The following is a 24,092-nucleotide window of genomic DNA, read 5'->3' on the forward strand; positions in this document are numbered from 1 at the left end:
GTCTAGTTCCAGTGATGATGGATACTTCACCTGCACCAGAAACACTTCTGAAAATAATTCACTGCAATTGTTCTCGTGGTTGTAGTACACTTCGGTGCACTTGCAAAAGACATGGACTTACCTGTTCATGCGGACCATGTCAAGAAGGGCATTGTGACAATATGAGGAAGCAGTGTCTGATGATGAAAATAGTGACTATTGACCTGACATGCTTATTCAGTGATGAAGTAGGTCTTAAAATGCACTGTGTATTAATTCAATAATTTCTATTAATGTTCATATATGTCATGACGTCATTGATGACGTCATGACCTCACCTGTCCATGTAGTTAGTATAAAACTTTGTATAAAAATTGTTATATGAAAATATATAGTATACAAAATGCAAACTCTTCTGTAACCTAAAGCTACAGCTTTGAAATAGGGAAATATTCGTTATTTTTAGTGCGATGGCTGTTATCGTCTTATGACATCATAGTTAGGACCTTTGTGGTGATCAATTTTTGGAAAACTTTTAAAATGTTGTTCCCCACATATATAATAGTAATAAAAAAAAAATCATAAAACGCTTCCGGGTCAAACCGTATTTTGACTGGACTATAATGAGTAGTTTCTTTATTTCAACCTTAAAAAACTGTATAAAGGAGACTACTTAATAAGCCTAATAACAGCAACAGGGCTCCTAGAATAAAAAAACGAATCTCACCAGAAAATAGCGTCAAGGCTATCAGTAAAGATAGCCGCCAATTAGAATTATAAGTGTCCGTCCTAGAATTTAATCATGAGACCAATGCCCACATATGAATTATGACATCGTACTTACCAATAGATGAATATATATTAATGCAGGTCCATGCCTTATTCATGTGTGAGCATTGTTCTCATGATAACATTATAGGTCAGATATGCATAGTGGGCATATATTTTTGTCACCCATAATAACTGACCAAATAAATATATCTCAGACATCAGCCTTTTTTGTACAAGCTGTGGTGTTTTGAGCCCAGATTAACTGACAAATTATATTACTCACATATGAGGGTTTTTTTCTGTGAATTTGAACAAATTGAGACCATTAATAATTAGAATTCAAAACGTTGTTATATAACTCTAGATATTGTGAATACTGACTTTCCACAGGTATGACCAGAAGAATAATAGCTAGAGAAGGCAAAAAGAAAATGCAAAAGCTGACTTATTTGTAATGATGGTTACTCTGTGTGCCCTCATAATTTCCATTGGCCATCTCTTAGTAAATTGTGCATTACTGGCAAAGTGAGCTATAACAGCACAACAACTAAAAGCCATACAAACTAAAATAAGTGCTCATCAATCATTGTCATCTGCACATCTGAAAGCTTTTGAAATCCTAGAAGAGGCATAGAAGGAAACATGTCTCTTCTCTTAAGAAAAACGTTTAATTCTTTCTAATACTTGACCATACATAATCATTCTTTTCAGATATTCAAGGTTCAGTATAAAAACAACAAATGTTGTTGATTTGGGGATTACCTTACACTCATAGTACAGCACAAAGGAAGCGATAAACATAAATTGTGAACGATTTTAGAAAGGAGACATTCTGAAACCCTAGTTATCAGGGTATTACTATCTTATACATTTATAGCATTTCCATAGGATATGCCATAAAAGGATTATTTGTATTAAATGCCAGCCAATAAATCATTCTGTATAGGATTAACATTGCCAGACTAGTCCGGCAACTAAGCACGACAGTATGGACTTTGTACATGGAAAGCCTGGTGTGGGCAGGGTTATCTTTCTCAGCTCTGCTGTATTGCCAAATCTAAAAGCACTGTCTATGGACTTTGTACATGGAGACCCTGATGTGGACTGTGTTAGCTTTCTAAGTTCTGTTGTATTGCCAAATTTAAAAGCACTGTCTGCAGACTTTGTACATAGAGAGCCTGGTGTTGGCAGGGTTAGCTTTCTCAGCGCTGCTGTATCGCCAATTCTATAAGCACTGTCAATGGACTTCAAACATGGAGAGCCTGGTGTGGGCGGGGTTAGCTTTATCAGCTCTGCTGTATTGCTAAATCTAACAGCTCTGATCGTGTCATAACAGCTGCACCCAGTAAACTAAGAGATAAATCGCTGGATTCAGCTTCTCATTATCTACATCATGCTGCTCTCAGATGAGTTAGCAAAAATCTGCTGATAGATTCCCTTTAAATGGCTAAAACAATTACTGATTTACTCTCAACATTGCTAGAGTATTATGGCTTATTGAAGGAATACTTTTGAATCAGACGGAGCCAGAATCACAGTTAATAAGAAGTTTGGAAATGCGCAATGACTGAATGTAAAAATCATAATCTAGTAATGTTAAATCATTGATTATAAATTACAAGTTAGAACACTATTTAGGAGATAAATGCAACAATTAATTTAGAGTCTTTATTAAAGGCATTAATGCTCCTTGCAGTCAATCTCCCAATCTGAGAGTTTCATTAAAATATTACTCCCCAGATAAAACCTTTATGCATTCACCCCTTATTTATAAGTGAACTAATTGCTAAGTAAGTTTTAAAATGTTATTCCCATCTCAACCATTTTTGGCTGAGACAGAAATAACAGCATCCACCAGCCAGTCATAGGAAGTGGGCCTATGGAAACAGTTGAGCGTGGCTGAGCTACATTGTTTTCGTAACTCCCCATAAAGTGAATGGGATTTGCAGAAACTGCTATGGAAATAATGACACAGAAAAGTACAAACTACTATCTATACAAAAATGTTTTGCTCAAGCTTAGGAAACTTAATAAAAAGATAAAAGGGGATATATTTCAAAGAATTGCATAATATTTTATATATTTTAATACATTTCAGAAACTGAACATTCTGTTGAACCCTCCAGATAACATTGAATAATTGTAATACATTTTACAATTTATAATTGACCCAATTTAAAAACTTTTTGCCAAGACAACTTTTCTTCTAAATTGTCTAAAACAATAGATGTCTACTTCCAAAGCTTTGCATCATGATAACAATTTATTTTTAACTAGCTGAAGAGCCCGGCACTGCCCGGGCATAATAACTAACTGTGGATAGTTATAACAAATTATAATTATCCTCCATCCCATAGTCCCGTGCCCATATACCCATCATACATATCCACCATCCCATAGGCCCGTGCCCATATACCCATCATACATATCCTCCATCCCATAGTCGAGTGCCCATATACCCATCACACATCCTCCATCCCATAGTCCCATGCCCATATACCCATCACACATCCTCCATCCCATAGTCCCATGCCCATATACCCATCACACATATTCGCCATCCCATAGTCGAGTGCCCATATACCCATCACACATCCTTCATCTCATAGTCCCATGCCCATATACCCATCATACATATCCTCCATCCCATAGTCCCGTGCCCATATACCCATCATACATATCCGCCATCCCATAGTCCCGTGCCCATATAACCGTCATACATATCCTCCATCCCATAGTCCAGTGCCCATATACCCATCACACATTCTCCAACCCATAGTCAACCATTATGACATCATAATGAGCGGCGGGGCTTGCAACCTATGATGACATCAGCATCGCCATGGCAACCATTATGACATAATGAGGGGCGGGGCTTGATACACACACACTTTTTCCCCATTATGTAGATAGGGGCAAAATTGTTTGGTGAATTGGAACGTGCGGGGTTAAAATTTTCCCTCACAACACAGCCTAGCACGCTCTCGGGGTCCAGACGTGAGACTGTGCCAAATTTTGTGGCTGTAGCTGCGACGGTGCGGATGCCAATCCCGGACATACACACATACATACACACACTTGAGCTTTATATATTAGATTGTCTATAATTGGGCCAAAAATAATTGTCCTTTCTAGGATTTAGTTACTTTGAGAAATGAAAGAGTGAAAACAATAACTGGTGTACTTCTAAAATGTTGAAATTCTCAAAAGAATATTTAAAAAATAAATAACTTCAATTTTTTGATTTGATGAAGCCAATGGGAAAAAGCATAGATTTTCCGAGTTACTCATAGAAAAGCTGGAACAGAATTCTGTCATAACACTATATTGTTTAAATCACATATTGGAACTGACAGTCAATGGCAATATTGTAGAAATAAGCAAAATAAACAATTTTATGTCTTTATGAAATGCATATATATTGTTTGCCGTGAAGGTCCCAAAAACACAATAGAGGTCAAATGAAAATAAATCCTCTTTAAATGTTTAGTTGACCGGCACAATTGACCCCCATATATGTCCTTTTGCTAAAAAGCATTATTGGCCTCAAGTGGATGTGCATTTAATAATGAGCATGACTGACCTTAGGTATATGCCTCTTTAGTAACAAGCCTGATTGACTCAAAAAGAGTGTAGAAATTGTGTAACAATTTACCGCAATCTTTACGTAATTATGCCCCTTTTAACTCCATTCCTCGGCAAATTTGTTTCTGAACTTTTTTTTCCTCACCTTTTCTAAAAGCCATAACTTTTTTATTTTTGTAACATTAGAAAACGAACAGATCACCACACCTGTAATGGGTTCATCCATGGTACTCAGCAGCCTGAGCAGAACTTGTCAATGCAATCCAGTAAGAGAAAAGCCAGCACTGCTCCTTCTTGAGAAAGTCTGTGTTTATTGTAGAATTATTCCACACATGCTAAAACCACTGATCACACGGCATCAAACAGCTGACCCATTTCAGAAGTATACTTTCTTATTCATAGCTAATGAATAAGAAAATATACTTTTGAAACGCGTCACCTGTTTGTTTTCAGTGGTTTTAGTATGGTGATACCAAACTCACATGGTATGTCTTATTTATTATTATTATTATTATTTATATAGCACCATTAATTCCATGGTGATGTACATGAGAAGGGGTTATATACAAAGTTATAGATATCGTCAACAGTAAACAAATTTACAATGACAGACTGGTGCAGAGGAGAGAGGACCCTGTCCTTGCGGACTTACATTCTACAGGATAGTGGGGAAGAGACAGAAGGTCGGGGGTGCAGCAGCTCTGGTGGTGATGAGGTGGCAGCTCGGGCGGTGGTGAGGCGGCAGAATGGTTATTGTAGGCTGTAAGCTTTCCTGAAAAGATGGGTTTTCAGCTTCCGTTTGAAGGATCTAAGGGTGGTAGATAACCGGACGTGTTGTGGCATGGAGTTCCAGAGGATGGTGGTGTCATGATCCATGCTGGATCAGGACTGATAAAAAGCACAGGTAGCCTTTTTTTTTCCTAAGCTGTGCTTAAGGTTGGTTTTTGCCCCCGGTGGCCATTAGGATTATTGCACTGTGGTGTCGTTTGTTCTAAGTTTGCCCCCGGTGGTGGTGAGCGTCATTGCACTCTAGTTTCGTTAGTTAAGTGCACATGATTATAATGCAGGTGTGATTGCTGGCTCTGCTATAAAAGAGTCACAGGTGTTGCAATCAGTGTTGGTGATAGTGTTCATTTCAACCATCCTTGGTGGAGGAAGGAGCTGGAGAGCGTTCCTTGCAGCACTGTCTTAGCCTTGGTGTGAAAGGAATAATAGGGGATTCCGTGTAGCTCTGGCAGAGCTTGGTGGCAGCGATTCAGGAGGAGAGCTGCATGCTGGTGGTGGACTCTGTTGCTAGGAGCAAGTGCAACAGAGTAAAGCTAAGTGGTGTTTCCCTGTTTGTGCTTTTCCTTAGTGTGTATTAGCACAGCGGTGTGGCCAGTGCCTGTGCCACCCAGCTCCCTAGCAAGGGATAGGTGTAGGGTGTGCTAGGGCGACAGGTTCCTGATTGGCGCCAGGTGCGGAACCCGCATAGGGAACGTTAGGAGCGTTAGGGACACTGACTCAGGGGAGTGCAGGAATTCTCCACGTCCCCTTTCCCTATCGCAGGGCCCACTGTTGTAACTGTTTCCCTTCCCTTTGTCTTGTTGTTTTAGTTACCGGCCTGCGAGCCGTGTCACACAGAACAGTATCACGTGCCACGTCCTGTTGTTCTAGTTACTGGCCTGCTGGTCGCGTCAAACTTGACGTGTCCACGTGACATTATCACCAACCGAACTTTTTTTTCTGCTGAGCCATGGACCCAGTTCAGCCCTTTGCCAATTGCTCCAGACCCTTAGTAATGAGATTGGGGGGCTGCGCGGAGGGTTGGTGCAGCAGCTGCGGCTGTTGGTGGGCCCTGGGGGCTTGGTCCAGGAACAGGCTCAGCCAGAACCCAAGCTATCCCTCCCTGACAGATTTTCTGGAGGGAGAGATCAATTCTTGGTGTTTCAACAAGCCTGTAAATTGTATTTCAGGCTGCGCTCTCATTCATCAGGGAGTGAAGAGCAACGGGTGGGAATCATTATGTCCCTTCTTAAAGGGGATCCCCAATCCTGGGCCTTCTCCCTACCAGACGATTCTCCATCTTTAGAGTATGTGGATGAGTTCTTTGCGGCTTTGGCGCTTGTGTATGGGGATCCTGATGCCGTCGCCCTGGCGGAATCTCGAATCCGTAGGTGTAAACAGGGAGCCCGGGTCGCTGAGGAGTACTGCTCAGAGTTTAGGAGATAGGCCACTAATACTCAGTGGAATGCCCCTGCACTTAGGAGTCAATTTGTGCAGGGTTTGTCTCCAAAGTTGCAGGATACTCTGGTGCAGTACGCCGCCCCCAGGTCGCAGGAGGCCGCCATGTCCCTTGCCATCCGGGTGGATAGACGCCTTAGGGAAAGACATATACAAAAAGTGCCCCTGATGTCCTCGCTAGGGAGGAGTACCCACTAGTGCGGACAGAGGAACCCAGACAGCCCGGTGTTGTTGATACAAAAAAGGGGGTGTCTGCGGCTCGTCGTGGTGGGGGGTATGCTTTTCCTGTGGGAAGCCTGTCCAATTTATGAGAGCCTGCCCAGTTCATGCCAAGTCTCCTGTCGAACTTATGGAAGTAGGAGGAGCTAGTTTGTTTTCGGAGCTGCCTACGGTTCGGGGAGTGGGGTCGGCATGTTTGTACTGTGGGCAGACTGGTCATGTCCAGAAGGCTTGCCCATTGCGCGCCAAATTATCTGTGCCATCTGAGAAGCCGCATTCCCCTGGCCGCTTGGAGGGAGGTGACCAGGGAGTATACATTTCCTCCATTTTGCCCTCCCAAAGTACCATGTCAGCAGAGGTCTTGGCTGGTGGGGTACCGGAGGTGATACCGGTGTTTGTGGACAGTGGAGCAGGAGTCAGTCTGGTGGATGCTCGCTTTGTCCAGACTCATGGTCTGAGGTGTAGGACGCTAGCCCAGCCTATAAGTGTCCGGGCCAAAAACTCTGTTCCACTGAGCCAGGGGAGCTTGACCAAGGTCGCAAAGAATATCCATCTGCATATAGGACATCATGAGGAGTCCTTGTCATGCTACGTCTTGGAGGGAATGCCAGTACCTATTGTTTTAGGCCTCCCTTGGCTGAAGAGACACAACCCGGTAATAGATTGGCGGGCGAGGGAAGTGGTCAGCTGGGGGCACTCGTGTGAGGGCTGCTGCCTAGGAACTACTGTCTCTGCCGTCTCTCTTCAACAGACCCCTTCCTCTCCGGTGAGGGCAGCAGATGTGCTGCAGGAGAGTAGGGGCAAGTCTCAACCCTCGTCATTGGTCAACACTTGGAGGCGCAGACCTCGTGGTGGAAGGGGTTGGAGGGTGGTGTACCCCTTGGTGAGGTGCGGGGGTTTGAGTGTGGTGACACAGGGGGACGCCTCTGTTGTCAATCCCAGAAAAAGTTCTCCAAGTGGTGACAAACGAACGAGTGGCAATAAACGTTCAGGTCCAGACCTGTGTGTGAACGAGCGTGTATGGGTGGCCACCAAAAAACATCCAGTGGAAGTGTGTTGTGGAGTGTTACCAGCTCATACCAAACATACACATACACAACCCGTTCCCCAGGTCAGAGCTTCAGAGATGTGTGTTGCCTCCAGAACATACGCTGCCAATACCAGCGGACTCGTTTCTAATCAACCTGACATGCAGGTAGTTGCTGGGGTGAACTCTGGGTCTGGGCATCCCCGCTTTAGGTGGCTTCCTGATGGGGAGCGGTCTTGAGGATCCAGAGGCCCCTCATTAAGGGGAGGGTACTATCATGATCCATGCTGGATCAGGACTGATAAAAAGCACAGGTAACCTTTTTTTTCCTAAGCTGTGCTTAAGGTTGGTTTTTGCCCCCGGTGGCCATTAGGATTATTGCACTGTGGTGTCGTTTATCTAAGTTTGCCCCCGGTGGTGGTGAGCGTCATTGCACTCTAGTTTCGTTAGTTAAGTGCACATGATTATAATGCAGGTGTGATTGCTGGCTCTGCTATAAAAGAGTCACACGTGTTGCAATCAGTGTTGGTGATAGTGTTCATTTCAACCATCCTTGGTGGAGGAAGGAGCTGGAGAGCGTTCCTTGCAGCACTGTCTTAGCCCTGGTGTGAAAGGAGTCATAGGGGATTTCCTTGTAGCTCTGGCAGAGCTTGGTGGCAGCGACTCAGGAGGAGAGCTGCATGCTAGTGGTGGACTCTGTTGCCAGGAGCAAGTGCAACAGAGTAAAGCTAAGTGGTGTTTCCCTGTTTGTGTTTTTCCTTAGTGTGTATTAGTACAACGGTGTGGCCAGTGCCTGTGCCACCCAGCTCCCTAGCAAGGGATAGGTGTAGGGTGTGCTAGGGCGACAGGTTCCTGATCGGCGCCCGGTGCGGAACCGGCATAGGGAACGTTAGGAGCGTTAGGGACACTGACTCAGGGGAGTGCAGGAAGTCTCCATGTCCCCTTTCCCTATCGCAGGGCCCACTGTTGTGAGTTCATTTTCCCCTTCACTACTGAGGCCCGAGGAACTCCCTCTTCTAGTGAAGAAAGGTAGTGAGCCTGATTGTCAAACACCTGGGGCTGATGATGATGACTGGCTGAGTGGAGTTAATGACTGGATATAAGGCTGCCGACGCCCTTCTGGCCTGCAGGTGATTTCTCTGTGGACTTCTAGGAAACCAGTCTGATTCCTGCTCATCTAAAGCTAAGATTTCTGCTTTGCCTTTTTGCATTAGTGTTTTGTTTTCCTTGCTTTTCTGGATTCTGCCATTCCCTGCTGGGGTGAGCTGAATCTCCTTTTGCCTGTTGCTCTGTCTTCAGAATATTCCTGAGTACTGACATAGCTTTTTTGAAGCCTAGCGTCTTCAGGGCCTTTTTTACTGTCAGTTTGTTGGCTCTTATTTTCATAGGGTTTTTCACGGATTGCAGACAGCAGCCTTCCTGTCCTTTCCTATCTAAGCGAGCATGGGCCCCATCTTTGCTCAGTCTATCTTTCTGTCTGTGTTTTGTTCTTTCTTCTTGCTTCACCGTCATTATATGTGGGGGGCTGCCTTTTGCTTTGGGGTCTGCTCTGGGGCAGTTTAGATTTCCCTTTCTGTCTTTAGGCTATGTAGTCCTCCGGCTGAGATCGAGGGGCCTAGGGCATCGTAGGAGCCCCCCACGGCTACTGCTAGTTGTGTTGATAGGTTCAGGGGCATGCAATCCGACAGCTGCCAACTTCTCTGGTTTTCTGGACTTAGCTAGCATTTCTATTTTTGCCTCCTACGGTGACTCAATCATAACAGAATCACCCGCCATACCGCAGATTCTAGGGTATTCAATAGCAGGAAAGAATTGTATAAAAAAAAAAAAAAAAAAAGTGTGTATATTTTTTCCTCTATATCTCTGAGGCCGTAGGGGGAATTTTTTTTTCTCTCAATGGAGATAAAGCAATTGTCTGATCGTGTGGAGCAGCTCGCTGCGGAAGTGCGGGGAATTTCCGCCTACCTTGCTCATTCACATGCTGCTGAACCAAAGATTCCTACACCTGATGTATTTTTTGGGGATCGGTCTAAATTTTTGAATTTCAAAAATAATTGTAAATTATTTTTTGCCTTGAAGCCTAACTCGTCAGGGAGCTCCGCGCAGCAGGTTAAAATTGTCATCTCTTTGCTGCGTGGCGATCCCCAGGATTGGGCGTTTTCTTTGAAACCAGATGATCCTATTCTGACTAATGTGAACGCATTTTTTCAGGCCTTGGGGTTGTTGTATGACGAACCTAATGCCATTGATCAGGCTGAAAAGACCCTGCTGGCATTGAACCAGGGTCGTGATTCTGCAGAATTGTACTGTCAAAAATTCCGAAAGTGGGCAGTACTTACTACCTGGAATGATAATGCCTTGGCTGCTCTCTTTCGGAAGGGGTTGTCAGAAGCCATAAAAGATACTATGGTGGGATTTCCTGTTCCTTCTGGTCTTGACGATTCTACGTCTTTAGCCACTCAGGTTGATCGGCGTTTACGCGAACGCAGAGCTGTACGAGAGGTGTTGCCACCTGTTGAACAGATGTCTGAACCTATGCAATGTGATAGAGTTTTTTCCAGAGAGCAGCGTCAGGAGTTCAGAAGGCGTAATAAGTTGTGTTTTTTCTGTGGAGATGCCTCGCATATTATTTCTGTCTGTCCTAAACGAGATAAACGCTTTGCACACACGTTTTCTGTTGGTGGTGTTCAACCTAAGTTTCTTCTGGCTATTACTCTGATCTGCTCCCTGTCCACATTTTCCGCCAAGGCTTTTGTGGATTCGGGAGCAGCTCTAAACCTAATGGACTTGAATTTTGCTAAACATTGTGGATTTCCGATGACACCTCTGCAGACGCCTATCCCTTTGAGGGGGATTGATGCTACTCCTTTGGCTAAAAATAAACCTCAGTTTTGGACCCAGGTGGTAATGCGGGTCGCCCCAGACCATCAAGAAAATTGCAGGTTTTTGGTGTTACATAATCTGCATGATACTATTGTTCTGGGGTTTCCCTGGTTACAAATTCATAATCCAGTTTTGGATTGGAAATCTGTGTCTGTGGTGAGTTGGGGTTGTCGGTGTGCCTTTAGTGAGGCTCCGGTGTTTTCCACCTCTCCTCAGTCGCATGATGTTCCTGATTATTTGGCGGACTTTTATGATGTATTTAGTGAGAATGAGTCTGCGTCTCTGCCTCCTCATAGGAGTTATGACTGTGCTATTGAACTGAGCCCGGGGTGTAAATTTCCCAAGGGTCGGCTCTTCAATTTATCTGTACCCGAGCACGAGGCTATGCGATCCTATATTAAGGAGGCGTTGGCGAAGGGTCATATTAGACCATCCTCGTCACCCTTAGGTGCCGGTTTTTTTTTTGTAGCCAAAAAGGATGGATCATTAAGACCTTGTATTGATTATCGTGCTCTCAACAAAATTACTGTTAAATATCAGTATCCGTTACCCCTGATTTCTGATCTATTCTCCAGAGTTAAAGGTGCTTGCTGGTTTACCAAGCTTGACCTCAGGGGGGCGTATAATCTTATTCTCATTAAGCATGGGGATGAATGGAAGACGGCTTTTAATACTCCGGAGGGACATTTTGAGTACCTGGTGATGCCTTTTGGGCTCACTAATGCCCCTTCTGTCTTCCAGTGCTTCATGAACGATATTTTCCGAGATTTTGTCGATAAATTTTTGATTATCTATCTGGATGATATTTTGATCTTCTCCAAGGATTGGGATTCTCATGTGGAACATATTCGGACTGTGTTCCAGATCTTGAGGGAGAATTCCCTGTATGTCAAAGGATCTAAATGCCTTTTTGGAGTACAGAGGATTTCTTTTTTGGGATTTATTTTGTCCCCGTCAACTATTGAAATGGACCAGGCCAAGGTACAGGCCATTTGCGATTGGGTTCAGCCCACTTCTTTGAAGGCCCTCCAGAAGTTTTTGGGTTTTGCTAATTTTTATCGGAAATTTATAGCAAAATTTTCTAGTATTGCCAAGCCATTGACTGATTTGACTAAGAAGGGTGCTGATGTGTTAAATTGGTCTCCGGAGTCTGTTTCTTCCTTTCAGGAGCTGAAGCGAAGATTCACCTCCTCCCCGGTTTTGCGGCAACCTGATGTCTCACTTCCGTTCCAGGTAGAGGTGGATGCTTCTGAGATTGGTGCAGGAGCTGTTTTGTCCCAAAAGGATCCTGTAACATCTAAAATGAATCCCTGTGCTTTCTTTTCCCGAAAGTTCTCTCCATCTGAACATAACTATGATGTGGGGAATCGGGAACTGTTAGCCATGAAATGGGCATTTGAGGAGTGGAGACATTGGTTGGAGGGAGCTAAGCATCAAGTCGTGGTCCTCACTGACCACAAGAATTTGATTTACCTAGAGTCGGCTAAGCGCTTGAACCCTAGACAGGCTAGGTGGGCCTTGTTTTTTACACGTTTTGATTTTGTGGTTTCTTTTCTTCCTGGAACTAAGAATGTCAAGGCTGACGCCCTCTTTAGGAGCTTCTTTGCTGATTCTCCTGTGGTGACCAAGCCTGCTACCATCTTAGGCAAAGGGGTAGTTCTTTCTGCCATCTCGCCCGATTTGAGACGTGCTCTGGAAGAGTTCCAGGAGGACAAACCTGAGCGTTGTCCCAGTGGAAAGTTGTATGTTCCTGACCAGTGGAAGAAGAGAGTGATGTCTGAAGTTCATTGCTCTGCTTTGGCTGGTCATCCAGGTATTTTTGGTACTAGAGATCTGGTGAGTCGGTCTTTTTGGTGGTCCTCCTTGTCTCGTGATGTCAGGAATTTTGTGCAGTCCTGTGGGACATGCTCCCGGTCTAAATCGTGTTCTCGCTCTAGTGGGTTGTTGATGCCTTTGCCTGTCCCCAAGAGGCCATGGACCCATATTTCAATGGATTTCATCTCTGATATGCCTGTCTCTCAAAGGATGACTGTTATTTGGGTGATTTGTGATAGGTTCTCTAAGATGGTTCATCTTGTACCACTCCCTAAGTTGCCGTCTTCCTCTGAATTGGTGCCCCTGTTTTTACAACAGGTGGTTCGCTTGCACGGGATTCCTGAGAACATTGTATCTGACAGAGGAGTCCAGTTTGTGTCTAGATTTTGGAGAACTTTCTGTTCCAAGCTGGGAATTCAGTTGTCCTTCTCCTCTGCTTTTCACCATCAGACCAATGGGCAGACAGAGAGAACAAACCAGACCTTGGAGTCATATTTGAGATGTTTTATTTCTGCTGATCAGGATGATTGGGTTTCATTTTTGCCCTTGGCCGAATTTGCTTTAAATAATAGAGCTAGTTCTGCCACTTTGATGTCTCCTTTTTTTTGTAACTTTGGGTTTCATCCTCGATTTTCTTCAGGGCAGGTGGAGCCCTCTGCCTGCCCAGGGGTTGACACTGTGTTGGAGAGAATGCACCAGATCTGGGACCAAGTGGTGGATAAGTTATCTCTCTCCCAGGAAAAGGCCCAGCGGTTTTCCAACCGACATAGGACCATTGGTCCCCAATTTAAGGTTGGTGATATGGTGTGGTTATCATCAAAAAATATTGCTATGAAGGTGGCTTCTCCTAAGTTTAAGCCTAGATTTATTGGACCTTACAAGATTTTGGAGATTATTAATCCGGTCTCTTTTCGTTTGGCTCTTCCTGTCACATTTAAAATCCATAATGTGTTCCATAAATCTTTGTTGAAGAGGTTTGTTGAACCTGTTGTTCCGGGGGTTGCACCTCCAGACCCTGTATTGGTTGAAGGTAACATGGAATATGAGGTAGAGAAAGTACTGGATTCCCGTCTGGCTAGACGGAGACTCCAGTATTTGGTTAAGTGGAAGGGTTATGGTCAGGAGGATAATTCCTGGGTCTCTGCCTCTGATATTAATGCCAAAAGATTGGTGCGTGCCTTTCATCGGGCTCACCCTGATCGCCCTGGTGGCGTGGTTGAGGGTTCGGTGACCCCTCCTCAAGGGGGAGGTACTGTTGTGAGTTCATTTTCCCCTTCACTACTGAGGCCCGAGGAAATCCCTCTTCTGGTGAAGAAAGGTAGTGAGCCTGATTGTCAAACACCTGGGGCTGATGATGATGACTGGCTGAGTGGAGTTAATGACTGGATATAAGGCTGCCGACGCCCTTCTGGCCTGCGGGTGATTTCTCTGTGGACTTCTAGGAAACCAGTCTGATTCCTGCTCATCTAAAGCTAAGATTTCTGCTTTGCCTTTTTGCATTAGTGTTTTGTTTTCCTTGCTTTTCTGGATTCTGCCATTCCCTGCTGGGGTGAGCTGAATCTCCTTTTGCCTGTTGCTCTGTCTTCAGAATATTCCTGAGTACTGACATAGCTTTTTTGAAGCCTAGCGTCTTCAGGGCCTTTTTTACTGTCAGTTTGTTGGCTCTTATTTTCATAGGGTTTTTCATGGATTGCAGACAGCACCCTTCCTGTCCTTTCCTATCTAAGCTAGTGTGGGCCCCATCTTTGCTCAGTCTATCTTTCTGTCTGTGTTTTGTTCTTTCTTCTTGCTTCACCGTCATTATATGTGGGGGGCTGCCTTTTGCTTTGGGGTCTGCTCTGGGGCAGTTTAGATTTCCCTGTCTTTAGGCTATGTAGTCCTCCGGCTGTGATCGAGGGGCCTAGGGCATCGTAGGAGCCCCCACGGCTACTGCTAGTTGTGTTGATAGGTTCAGGGGTCTGCAATCCGATAGCTGCCAACTTCTCTGGTTTTCTGGACTTAGCTAGCATTTCTATTTTTGCCTCCTACGGTGACTCAATCATAACAGCCCACCATTGTAACTGTTTCCCTTTGTGTTGTTTTTGAGTTACCGGCCTGCGAGCCGTATCACACAGGACAGTATCACGTGCCGTGTCCTGTTGTTCTAGTTACCGGCCTCCTGGTCGCGTCATACAGGACGGGTCCACGTGACAGGGGGATATTCGAGAGAAATCTTCGAGGTGGTTGTGTGAGGAATGAATAAGTGTGGAGGAGAGTAGGAGGTCTTGGGAGGATCGAAGATTACATGAGGAAAGATATTGGGAGATTAGTTCAGAGATATAGGGAGGGGACAGGTTGTGGATGGCTTTGTAGTGTTAGTAGTTTGAACTGGATTCGTTGGGGAACTGGGAGCCAGTGGAGGGATTTGCAGAGGGGAGAGACAGGGGAGTAGCGAGGAGAGAGGTGGATTAGTCGGGCAGCAGAGTTGAGGACAGACTGGAGTGGTGCAAGAGAGTTAGCAGAGAGGCCACAGAGGAGAGTGTTGCAGTAGTCAAGGCGGGAGATGATGAGGGCATGCACAAGAGTTTTAGTAGATTGAGGGCTGAGGAATTGACAGATTCTGGAAATATTTTTGAGTTGGAGGCGAAAGGAGGTGGCAAGAGTTTGGACGTGCAGTTTGAAGAACAGGGCAGAGTCGAGAGTTACTCCGAGGCAGCGGATTTCAGGTGCAGGAGAGAGCATGATGACATTCACCATAATAGATAGATCGGGTAGGGAAGATGCGTGAGATAGAGGAAAGATAATGAGTTCAGTTTTGTCTACATTGAGTTTTAGAAAGCGAGAGGTGAAAAAGGAGGATATGGCTGATAGACACTCCAGGATTCTGCATAGCAGAGAAGTGACATCTGGGCCAGAGAGGTAGATCTGAATGTCATCCGCATACAGGTGGTACTGGAAGCCATGGGACTTTATGAGTTGTCCTAGGCCAAGGGTATAGATGGAAAAAAGTAAGGGCCCCAGGACAGAGCCATGGGGAACTCCAACAGAGAGAAGGCGGGATGAGGAGGTAGTGTGGGAGTGGGAAACGCTAAATGTGCGGTCAGAAAGGTATGAGGCAATCCAGGACAGGGTAATGTCTTTGATGCCAAGGGAAGAAAGAATCTGTAGAAGTAGGCAGTGGTCGACTGTGTCGAATGCAGAGGACAGGTCGAGAAGAAGGAGGCTGGAGAACTGCCTGTTAGCTTTGGCTGTTTGTAAGTCATTAGCAATTTTGGTCAGGACAGTTTCAGTGGGGTGGTGGGGGCGGAAGCCAGATTGGAGGATGTCAAGGAGGGAGTTAGATGACAGGTGGGTGGAAAGTTGAGCATGGACATGCTGTTCAGGGAGTTTGGAAGCAAACGGGAGCAGTGATATGGGGCGATAGCTGGGCATAGCAGTTGGGACAAGGTTTGTTTTTTTGAGGATGGGTGTGATGGTGGCATGCTTGAAGGCAGAGGGGAAGGTACCAGAAGATAGCAATAGGTTGAAGAGATGGGTTAGGGCTGGGATGAGCATGTTAGTGAGGTTGGGGAGCTGGTGGGAAGAGATGGGGTAAAGTGCACAGGTGGTGAGATGTGATTTGGAAAGGAGATGAGTAAGCTCTCCTTGAGTGATGTTGGAGAGGGAGGTTATAAGAGAAGGGCAGAGGTCTGGTATGTGGAGTGGTTGGGGTGGTGGAACAGTAAAGGTTTGCCTTGTTTGGTCGATCTTGTTTTTGAAGTAGGTGGTAAAGTCCTCGGCAGAGATGAGGGGAGTTGGAGGTGGCAGCGGTGGGCGGAGGAGAGAGTTAAATGTGCTGAACAGTTATTTACAGAGAGAAAACAAATTCTGAAATTTAAAAAAAACAAACAAAACATTTTGGTTTGTGTCTCCATTTTCCAAATTCTGTAGCATTTTTATTTTTATGTTGTTTGATCTGTGACCACCTGATGGTTTTATTGATACCAGTTTTGAGGTAAATACAACATTTTGATGAGTATTATTGCACTTTTTTAGGAACTGCAATTCTGGTGTTTATTTTTTTTTTTCTTTTCACAGCATTTTTATGGACTGGATTTTTACAGACTCATCAATATTAAACGTATATCTATATAGATTTTACATTTATTTATTTGTAAATGGGGAAATGGGGAGTTATTCAAACTTTAATTTACTTTTTTAGGGTTTTTTGTGTCAATTTCTGTGCATGTTATCAGGCCAAAGTCACCAGGGTATGTAAACTTTTGATCAGGGTCATTTTGATGTTTTGGGTTGTCATTATGATTTAGAAAGAGAAAACACAGTAGTTTGACAATAAGTGGCTTCACCCAACTACTAACCATGAGTGGAGAAAAAGTTTTGGTGTTATCATTCATATTCTCTGAAAAAAAGGCCAAGAAAGCAAAAATTCTGCCTGGGTATGTAAACTTTTTAGCACAACTGTATATTCCAATCCAAATAGCAGAAAATGGGAGTAGGTAAAGCTTTTAATCTACTTAAGGAATGCGTACACTGAACAAGTGTGATCATGTCTCCATATTCAAAGATTTCAATAATAATAATAATGGTCAAAAAAGTCAAATAAAGCAACCAATATTCAGTTGTTCGTTAAGTCTGGAGAGGAAAACCGCATTAAGACGAAATATCCATTTGGTCTCTGTTTTCAAAATCATTTGGTCCTCTTATTAGTTTGACTATTTTATCTATCCCCGTAATGGTAATAGATGTTTTCTGACCCCCATGATGGATAGTTATGTTTAGCCATTGGAGCATTTCTCTTGTGTTCAAGATCACCCAGATGTTCAATTCTGCGTCTAAAAATTCTCTCTTGGTTTTTCCTATGTATTCAAGGTGGCCTTGCACACGATACCTTTAGTGCAGCAATTGTTGAAATCTCTAATGATAAACTCCTCATGTGTGACACTAGTGACGTTACTCTGGAAAATCATTCCTGTCAAAATAAAGGGGCAGGCACACATTTGCCACATTTATAACATCCTTTAAGAATGGAACATAGCCATGTGGTATGTCTTGGTGAAGAGAAATAACTATGGACCAGTCTGTCCCTGATTTGGGGATATGAGTCCAAATGACCAAAGATGTCACTGACCATGCCTACAAATGTGAACATTTGGTTTTCTTTTTATTGTGAAGGAAATAAAAATTAGGACAAAATAACTGAAAACTTCAGGGTGCATAACTATTCGCCCCCAAACTCAGAACTTTGTAGAGCCTCCTTTTGCGGCAATTAGAGCTGCATGTCGCTTTGGATAAGTCTCTATGAGCTTTTCACATCTTGCCACTGAGATTTTTGCCCATTCATGAAAGCAAAACTGATCCAGCTCCTTCAAGTTAGATGGTTTCTACTGGGGAACAGCAATCTTCAAGCCTGACAACAGATTCTCAATTGGATTAAGGTCTTGGCTTTGACAAGGCCACTACAAAACTTTAACATGTTTCCCATTAAACCACTCAAGTGTTGCTTTAGCAGTATGCTTTTGGTCATTGTCTTATTGGAAGGTAAACCTCCTTCCCAGTCTCAAATCATTGACAAACTGAAACAGGTATTGCTTAAGAATATTCCTGTGTTTCACACCATCCATCTTCCCTTCAACTTGGACTATTTTCCCTGTCCTTGCTGCCGAAAAACATCACCACAGCATTATACTGCCACCACCATGTTTCACTGTGGGCAGGGTGTTTTTGGGGTGATGAGCTGTGTTGGTTTGGTGCCAGACATAGCGTTTACCTTGGTGGCCAAAAAGTTCAATTTTGGTCTCATCTGACCACAGCACCTTACTCCATACATTTGGGGAGTTTCCCACATGTCTTTTGACAAATTCAAAATGAGCCTTACATTTTTTGTGTGTAAGTAAGAGTTTCTTCTCCCCACTGATCCATAACGTTCACCCCTTTAGAGTGTTTGGCCTATTGTGGTCATATGGACAGAAACTCCAGTCTCTGCTTGGGAACTCTGCTGCTACTTCATGGTTCCTTTCGCCTCTGTGAGGCCTGTCTGATTTCTGCTCTCCTGGCCTGGGCAGAGAGTTTTTGTGAGAGGTTTGTTGTGATTCCTTTTTCTTTCAGTTTGATGATAATGGATTTGGTGGTGCTCCAGGGGATCATCAGAAATTGGGATATTTGTTTATAACCCAACCCTGACTTGTACTTCTCAACAACTTTGTCCCTGACTTGTTTGGAGATCTCCTTGGACTTCATGGTGTTGTTTGGTCAGTGGTGCCTCTTTCTTAATGGTGTTGCAGCCTTTCAGAAAAGGTCTGTATATATTGACAGACCACATGATACTTACATTTCACACACGTGGACTTCCATTCACTAAGCTCGTGACTTCGTAGCGAAAGGGGTGAATACATATACACATGCCAATTTTTTATTTATTTTATCCCATATATTGAATTTTTGGCTATTTTTTTCTCACTTCATCAAAAGGTTGTAATTGTCACAGGGCAGTAGGGGGAAAACAGATGTGGAACTAGGGCCCCTAAACTTCCCCTCCGGCTAAGGGGGGTGCCCTGACTTTCCTTAACTTGGGGGTACACCTAATGGTAGTGAGGCCCAAGTCCCCGACCTGTCCCTATCTCCTGTTTAGCCCTGAGCTAACCCCAACCCCCTCCCCAGGAGGTGAAACAGGGAATAAAGTTAACTGCACCAAAACCCAAGGAAAAGGCAATACAGACACCTTGGGGTTAAATAAAGTAAATGACTAGACTTGCTCTGCTGCAATGCTCCAGGACAGCAGAGTTAGCCACTTGAAAACAGGATACAACTGTAGCACCACAGAACTCTGTCAGCTCCTGAACTCCAGCTTGGTTGGTTTCCAAAGAGGAGCTTAAATAGGAAGGTGGGAGTGGTTTCCGCATGCATGGATAATTAGTCACAATGCAGTAACACCAGCGGCCACTGGGGGTCGGGAACCCACCAGCAGACTAACTAAAGTTGTCCTAACACCAGCGGCCACCGGGGACAACAGCTGACATTAACCCCAGATGGCCTGAAAGGAGAAAAGGTTATATATGAGGATACAGATCTGACATCGATCCAAACATGGATCGTGACAGTAATGTAACAAAATATGCAAAAAGCCAAGGGGGGTGAATATGTTCACAGGCCACTGTATATCCAGTTAAAGATTCTGTCTTAGGTTTTATACCAAGGGATATTAGTTCTACCCTTTTCCTAGATTTCACCTCTATGAACGCTTCCCTTAGAATTTTTTTAGAGTACCCTTTTTGGCAGAATCTCAGTTTTCTGGCTTGTTCTTCAAAGGCTTCTTCATTTGTACAATTATGTCGCACTTGTAAGTAATGTGCCTTAGGAATCCCTCTCTTGAGTGGTTCAGGGTTTCTAGACTGTTTAATATTTTTTTGACTCATTGTCCACAACATATTTTAAATATATTTACATACTAGCTGAAGAGTCCGGCGCTGCCCGGGCATAGTAACTAACTGTGGTTAGCTATAGCAAATTATAATTATCCTCCATCCCATAGTCCTGTGCCCATATACCCATCATACATATCCACGATCCCATAGGCCCGTGCCTATATACCCATCACACATCCTTCATCTCATAGTCGAGTGCCCATATACCCATCACACATCCTCCATCCCATAGTCCCATGCCCATATACCCATCATACATATCCGCCATCCCATAGTCCAGTGCCCATATACCCATCACACATCCTCCATCCCATAGTCCTGTGCCCATATACCCATCATACATATCCTCCATCCCATAGTCGAGTGCCCATATACCCATCACACATCCTCCATCCCATAGTCCCATGCCCATATACCCATCATACATATTCGCCATCCCATAGTCGAGTGCCCATATACCCATCACACATCCTTCATCTCATAGTCCCATGCCCATATACCCATCATACATATCCGCCATCCCATAGTCCCGTGCCCATATACCCATCATACATATCCCCCATGCCATAGTCCAGTGCCCATATACCCATCACACATCCTCCATCCCATAGTCCTGTGCCCATATACCCATCATACATATCCTCCATCCCATAGTCCAGTGCCCATATACCCATCACACATCCTCCATCCCATAGTCAACCATTATGACATCATAATGAGCGGCGGGGCTTGCAACCTATCATGACATCAGCGTCGCCATGGCAACCATTATGACATCATAATGAGGGGCGGGGCTTGATACACACACATTTTTTCCCCATTATGTAGATAGGGGCAAAATTGTTTGGTGAATTGGAACGCGCGGGGTTAAAATTTCGCCTCACAACATAGCCTAGGACTCTCTTGGGATCCAGACGTGTGACTGTGCCAAATTTTGTGGCTGTAGCTGCGACGGTGCGGATGCCAATCCCGGACATACAAACACACATACTGTACATACATACATACACACACTTGAGCTTTATATATTAGATATTGACAATTAGTCAGTCATTTTACATTGAGCATCAGATCTACACTTCCTATTTATTACAAACTACCAAATTAATATTACTGTACCTCACATGGAAGAAATATATTCAACATGTTGTTTTGACCATATTTATGACAAATTCTTGTGGCTTAAAAAAGATTGAAGAAAATGTGATTTATTTCATAAAAATGTTTGCATCACCATCCAATCTTAATCCAATTAAAAAAAGGAGAAAATAGAGTAACTAGATGATTGTTAAACGATTTGTCAGGGCTAGCAGTAGACCACTTGACAGAAAGGCTGCTGTCCTTAAGAATGTTAATGGACAACTGTAGGGATGACTATTACACCATAAGCAAAGATGAATTGCTGCTTTTCTTCTCTATCCTATGAACCTATAGAAAGTGCCAACTTTCACTTAAAGGGGTTGCCCGGCAAGTAGGCTACAAGTCTGTAGTGATTCTATGTAGACTTGTGAACCCACACAGTGATTCTCCGGTGTAGATGCTGGGAGAGGAGGGGCGTGACCAAAGTATGCAATTTTCATACATGCAGACACCTGCCTATTAGATGTGCGTGGTTTCGCTCAATGCAAGTGTATTGAGCGAGGCCGAACACATCTAAAAGGAATATGGCAGGAGGTGCGCAAATTTTGGGGGTCACATGACCACCCGGTCTCACTGCCAGCACCAGAGAATCAATCAGGATTCACAAGTCTATAGTCACATAGAGTAGTTGCAGACTTGCAAACCAAATCCGGAGAACCCCTTTAATATTATTATTGCTAGTTTTACTTTATGGCTTTATCACATGTCTGTGTTACATGCTGTATGAAATAATATGTACCATACATTTACAAAGGGAATATTTTTTGCAAAGCAGTAGTGAATGGTGAGATATGGAATTTGAAAGTCAAAATTGCTACCCATTTGCTTTCCAGTGTATGCCTGTCGGTTGTCGAGTCTGTACTCGAACTGCAAAACATGGATGTGGGAATTCGGACCTTAGCATGCTTTTCGAGTGCAGGAGGAAACCAGAGTACCGACACATTGGGAAGACACACAAACCCTTTGTAGATGTTGCTTCTGGTGTGATCTGGATTGAAGTCCCCAGCACTGCAAAGCAACCTTGCTCAACATTGAGCTACCTCATTGTCCTTTGGGTTCACAGTATGATAATAATTTCAATCAAAGTATAATTTGAGCTATGAATGCATAAGGGTATGTTCTCACGGTCAGTAAATACTGCAGGTTGGACGCTGCGTACATCCGCAGCGTCCATCCCGCAGCGGCCAGATGTTACAGCACAGTGGATGGGATTTCAAGAAATCCCATGCCCACTACGCGTACACGGCCGCCTCCGGCTTTCCCGCGGAGACGCACATGCGGCACGTCTTTCCAGAACGCAGCATGTATTTATCATGCGGAATCACTTGAGTTCAAAAGCTGGCAACGCTTTGGACGGATGCGGACATGTACTGTGTCCAAAGCGCTGCTGGTTAATGACCATGGGAACATACCCATAGAGTTAATTTCTAATGACAAATTTGGGAAGACTGACTCTGACCTACTTTGCACAAAATGATAAGGTTATGATAAGTTTGAAAGAGAAGGCAACGCTCTGCAATTTAAAAAAATATTGGATAAAAAGGATTGGTTTTGTAAGAGATGTTAGGTAGATTGTAACCTTAGTATTATGGCTCGACTGGTGAGGTGGATCCTTTAAGCTGTAGGTTTGGATGAACAGCAAGGACAATAGGTATTGGTGCTGCAAGGTTGGATACACAGGTAAACAGCTAGTGTAGCATGAAATAAGGGAGATGATTTTTTGTACGGCCTGAGGAACAGTGGAGCAAGATATGCTGGAGAAGATGTGTGACAGTCCATCTGGATCTGGAGCGGTGTAGAACATGTGAATTTGATACGCTGGACAGCATGTGTAAAAAATGAGTTAGATAAGCACAACAAGATGTGGAACATTTGGCTATAGATATGCTAAATAGCACATGGAACAGCATGAAACAGCAGTGATGAGAGTACCGACAGGAACCATAGACCAGCAGAGCCGAGTATGCTCACAGAAACAGTGGAACAGCAGAGTAGAGTACATAAACAGACACCTAGTAACACCAGAACTGGATGTCCAGACAGGCACCATTGAACAATAGAACCAAGTGTGTTTGGCGGAGATGAATTTGTCTGAAGACACCCTTTGTAGAATATGTAGTGGACCTCAGCGAGGAGGTGCAGCTGGGTTAGGATAGTGACACATAGAGTTAAGGAACATGGAATCCAGCATGGACACCGCACTACCTGAAAACTCAGGCAGTAAATAGTCACCTATGTCAGCCTAAAAAGGTCTAGTGTGTGACATTAGAGGTGTGTGGCAGGTTACAATGGTTACCCAATAGTCACTGGAGTAGAGGAAGCCATCTATAGAGGAAAGAAGATGCACAACTTAGCGCTGAAGTCAGGACAAGTGAGCGACACTTACAGTACTTTGACAATACGGCATGAGAGCTGGAGGCCACGTTGCATACAATCTGGTGGGAGAGCCCATAATTAGATTTGTTTAGTATCTCTATCTCTAAAAAGGTCAAAATATACAAACTATGAATTTACATACATTTTGTTATGAAATAAGAGGGGATTATAGGGAGAAAAATGGGAAGCGCAAGCTTCTAAGTGTAGTAGTTAATTGTCAAAGGTATATGCTCAGTGTGAATACACTCACCTATTTGGTGTCTTGAGATACTGCATGTAGATCCAATCCCTGGATCACTCCATTCCTCTTTCCATTCAGTTTGCTGCAAAGATCTGGGAACTATTGAGAGCACTGGACAGCGCTTTCATAGGTTATAACACTTGGTGAATGTTTTTCCCAGCAATATGCGCTCCTGAAGGATGATGATGGAACTTGATATTTAGGTTCAAGGATGATCCCAAAACCACACGCAGGGAGATCTGCTATAAAATGTGTTCAGACAGATCCGTTTATATTCTTGACATTATACCTGAGGAAGACTCTTAGCAGTCGAAACCGGTTGTATTCTATTTTTAATCAAAAATAAAAATCATCCTTGAACCTAAATATCAAGTTCCATCATCATCCTTCAGGAGCGCATATTGCTGGGAAAAACATTCACCATACATTTTGT

This window comes from Dendrobates tinctorius, unplaced genomic scaffold, assembly GCF_039654945.1.
Source record: "Dendrobates tinctorius isolate UK_male_01 unplaced genomic scaffold, ASM3965494v1 ptg000070l, whole genome shotgun sequence".
In the NCBI taxonomy this organism is placed as follows: domain Eukaryota; kingdom Metazoa; phylum Chordata; class Amphibia; order Anura; family Dendrobatidae; genus Dendrobates; species Dendrobates tinctorius.